Source organism: Mus pahari, chromosome 1, assembly GCF_900095145.1.
Source record: "Mus pahari chromosome 1, PAHARI_EIJ_v1.1, whole genome shotgun sequence".
Classification (NCBI taxonomy): Eukaryota; Metazoa; Chordata; class Mammalia; order Rodentia; family Muridae; genus Mus; species Mus pahari.
This window is the reverse complement of record NC_034590.1, coordinates 63876586-63881070: the sequence shown is the minus strand read 5'-3', so window position 1 is coordinate 63881070 and position 4485 is coordinate 63876586. Positions and strand designations below refer to the sequence as shown.

The window sequence follows — 4485 nt, the reverse complement described above, 5'->3', positions numbered from 1 at the left end:
GGGGGGGGCTATAGGGAACTTTCAGGATAGCATTTGAAATGTAAATAAAGAAAATAATAATAATAATTTAAAAAAAAAAAAAGGAGTAGCCACTACTCTTAAAGGCTGAGCCATCTATCTCTCCTACCCCGGATTAACATTTTAAAAAGACTTCCCAGGCCCTTACAAGAGAGGGTGTTACGGAATATGAACAAGTATAAACAGTAAGAAAAGCTAGGAGGCTACTCTGATGGCCTAGCTGAAAGGTAATGTGGCCTGGACTAGAAGAAGGGATACATTGGGGATTCTGAAGACAAGCTAAGAGTTGCTGGAAAACTGGATGAAGATGAATAAAGAAAGGGAAGGCTTGAAAGGTAAGAGCCAGATATTTGAGTGTGTGGAGGGAGTAAGGCGCCTGGAGCACCAAGCCTCAAGCGGAGGCAAGTTTAAGAATCTCCTATTCCAGACAGACTTCAGGCAGAAGGCCGTTAGCAAAAGGTGGGTACTTGTTCTTCAAGTGGCTGGTTAGGAGAGGACAACTGTGAACATGAGGAAGCAGAAAAGTGAGGAGAAGGTTCTGACGGGGATGGGAGTGGGGCGCTCACGATGAACACTCAGAGATCCTCAGAGACACAGAACGAGGCCCAGAAAGTAGAGTGGCCAAAACCACAGTGATTCAGTCGTGTCAAAGCTGTTAAGAGGGACGCTTGCCAAGAAACATCAGGGCCTCAGCCTGAGTCTAAGAACTTGTATAACTAAGCCAGGCAGGGCGACACATGCTTACAATCTCAACACTGGAGAGGGAAAGAGCGGCAGAGGCCAGGCCAGCAGACTCCAGTGAACTCCAGACCAATGAGAGACTCTCTCACAGACTAAAGTGGAGGGGCTGGAAAGATGGCTCTGCAATTAAGAGCACTTCCTGTTCTTGCAGAGGACCCACTTTGATTCCCAGCACCCACACAGTGGCTCTACCACTAACTATCCCACATGTTGTGCACACAGAGTAATACAGGCAGACACATACATATAAAATAAATGTAAAAGGACATGATTGAGGAAGGCACGGATGGTGACCTCAGACCTCTACAGCCATGTGTGCATATCTACACACACACACACACACACACACACACACACACACACACGCATACACACGCGTCCACAAACAGAGCACAAAATAAACCAATCAATAAATACAAACTTATCTAAAAGAAGTGGCTTTCAATTTGCCATGAAGGGTAATAGAAACAGGGAAGTTCTAGTGAAAGAGTGGGCGATGGGCACAGTGAAGACAGAAGGAAGCCAAACCTGCGGGCAGCTTAGAAATTTATATCAGAAGTGAGCTGTAGAAAGGTAGAGCTGGGTGGCCAGGGTTATAATATCAATAGGATCTTAACTAAGAAAAGAATTTCCTGGGCTGGAGAGATGGCTCAGTGGTTAAGAGCACTGACTGCTCTACCAGAGATCCTGAGCTCAAATCCCAGCAACCACATAATGACTCACAACCATCTATAATGGGGATCTGATGCCCTCTTCTGGTGTGTCTGAAGACAGTGACAGTGTACCCACATACATGATATAAATAAATCTTAAAAAAAAAAAAAAAAAAAAAAAGAGTGGAAAGGAGGAATATGGCTACAAATTGCCAAGGCTTTATAGTAAACTTAAAAGTCTGTAATGTCCTCAAGGTTTAAAAAAAAAAAAATCCCTAAACTAAATTGGTATACAAGAGAGCCGGGTCTGATCTGGTCCCTAGTGTATCTTCTTGCAGCCATGCCACCGACTGCAGCACACACAGCGGGCTCCTGGGAAAGATCCCAAGCTCAGGCTCTGAAGACAACCACAGCAAAGCCGAAGGAATCTTCAGCATGGCTGAGCGAGCCAACAAAAACATCCATCCCCCTTCTCGCATCTCTGTGAGCAGACTCTGTTCTTTATTACAGACGCCTATGACTAAATTTGTTTTCAAATGTCATTGATGTTTGCAATATATCAAGGGTTCTACTAACTGTGGGTCCCTCAGAAGTTGTTGCCACCTTATGTCCAGAATATGGATAGGAGATAACAAGACCCAGGAAATTCACATTTCAATGTCAGTAGAAAAACTGAGGAATTAACTCTTCAGTGCTCAAGAGAGCATCAGAAAGAGTTTTAAATGATGATTTACATTGAACAAGACTAAGATGAAAACGAAAGCACGTGTTGGTTCAGATTTTTCTTGGCTAACTATCTTAGGTTGCTAGGCGTGGTGGTGCACGCCTTTAATCCCAGCACTCGGGAGGCAGAGGCAGGTGGATTTCTGAGTTCAAGGCCAGCCTGGTCTACAGAGTGAGTTCCAGGACAGCCAAGGCTACACAAAGAAACCCTGTCTCAAAAAACCAAAAAACAAACAAACAAACAAAACAAAACAAAACAAAACAAAACAAAAACAACAAAAAGCAAGTGGCCTCATACTCTAGGAAGTGGCGTTTCCTAGGCAGCTCTTCCCACCCCTGACCTACTTGTCACAAGGTAGCGTAAGGCCATGCTGCCTAGCTACATCATTCTCATGCATACCACTGCCTGTTCTAGCTATTCCTGCTTTCATTTCACCTCCCTGCAGAGTCCTCCAGGCCTCTCATCTGAAACTTTGTAAGACCAGGTCATATGAACCACACACCTTTAGTTCTTGATCATATCAAATCTTCATTTTAATAATTTATTTAATTTTATGTGCATTGGTGTTTTACTTACATATATGTCTGTGTGAGGGTGTCAAATCTTAGAATTACAGACTTCCATGTGTGTGCTTGGAATTGAACCCGGGTCCTCTAGAAGAGCAGTCAGTACTCTTAACTGTGGATCCATCACTCTAACCCCATATCAAATCTTAAAACTACTCTCTTATTCAAGCATCAGAATGGAAGGAAGAGCGCTTTAGGAAATCCAAGATACTTACAGGCCACCATCAGCAGGATGGTGGCCTAGCAGTAGATTCAGATGGATTAGGGCTGGAATTTCAACTCTGTCCCTCTTACTAGCAGGAGGGTCCTGAGCAAGTCACTCTCCAAGGCTTGACTCCTCCATCTAGAAAGCAGAAATAGTATTACCTACCCCAAGGTCTCCTTAGTGAGGTGCTTTGGTAAAACACCCACCATGGTACCTGGCATATAGCAAGTGCTCTATAAATACTAATTCATTGGCTCTAATGACTTTGTAAATACCAGCTTCTCCAATAAGAAGCTCAGGAACATAGATCACATTCTATATATTGTATTAGAGTGTCCGTAGTCCCACGCCCATAGTTCAGCACATCTGTAGGCCCTTAACTAAGCAGTTTGAAATTTGATCTCAAATAAGAACGACAGCTGCAGATTTGTCCTATATCAAACCAGAAAATGCTGGTACCATGTAACTATGAAGCAAACCTGCTATATTCCTTTCCAAGAATTCTGAATAAAAGTCTGCTTTGCTAACTTCCATTTAGAAGACAGGTTTTATCCTGGAGATGGGGCACATGCCTTTAATCTGAACACTTGCAAGGCAGAGGCAGGCAGATCTCCTTGAGTTCAAGGCCAGCCTGGTCTACATAGTGAGACTCTAACCCCTGCCCAACATGCCCTAAACGTCAGGGCTTTTGATTTTTACTGAGGTATTTTGTTGTTGTTGTTGTTTCTCTCTATATTTTTGCATTTTCATAAGTATGCTTTATTTTATAATTTTAAAATAAGACAGGAAGCTTACCAAAATCAGCAGTAAAATTTAAACTATTACAAAGATTTCTTCCATTTAGCTACACAGATTTTTTTTAATTCTGTGAAAACTCCCCAGCTGGGTATGAAGTATAGCTATAATCAAAACACTGGAAAGGCTGAGGCAGGAAGTTCACTGAGATTTGGCCACAGTCTGGTATACATAGCAAGTCTTAGGCTCTCTTGAGCTGCACAGGGAGCCTCTGTCTCAAATTTAAATTTTGAAATTTTCTCCCTTTCCCATCCCTTTGTCCCTCCATTCCTCCCTCCCTTTCCTCCTTGTATCCTTCCTTCCCTCATTCAATTAAACCCAGACCCTTCTACATGCTAAACAAGAACTCAATTACTGGGCTTATACCTCCAACCCTGAAATTTCTTATAATTAAAAGTGTTGAGGCATTTGCCTCTCATGTGCATGGTCCTGTATTCAATCTCCAGCATAAAAATGAATGATTGATTGAATGAATGACTGAATGAGAAAAATACTCGCAGGTGACTCTGATAGCTGTCTGTTTGGGATCACGTTTTCTCCCAATAGACTACTCCTGGAGTCAGGCAAATACAAATTCCAAAACAAACAACACAAGTGCTCTGATGTCACATGTCTTTAAAGAAACTGCATGCTACCATTTCCATAAAACACTATCTCCCAGGAAATAATTCCTAAGTCTGCCTTTCACATGGGGTTGTCAAAGGCAAGAAATCAGAGACATGCCAGTTAATCATCATCATCATCATCATCATCATAATAGAATAGGATACACACGCGGGGGGG

At 42.6% G+C, this 4485-nt stretch overlaps 1 protein-coding gene across 3 annotated transcripts in view; it reads right to left on the bottom strand.

The window, feature by feature from the left end:
* Rab30 (RAB30, member RAS oncogene family) overlaps window positions 1-4485 on the bottom strand; it is an 88320-nt gene that overhangs the window by 40267 nt on the left and 43568 nt on the right. The window contains exon 1 of one of the 3 annotated variants that reach the window (XM_029540946.1): window positions 2918-2933. The exons of the other annotated variants lie outside the window; for them this stretch is intronic. The gene's annotated coding sequence lies outside the window, so the exon portion shown is untranslated. Of the gene's footprint in view, window positions 1-2917; window positions 2934-4485 lie in introns of those variants that run through there. 3 annotated transcript variants of the gene reach the window in all.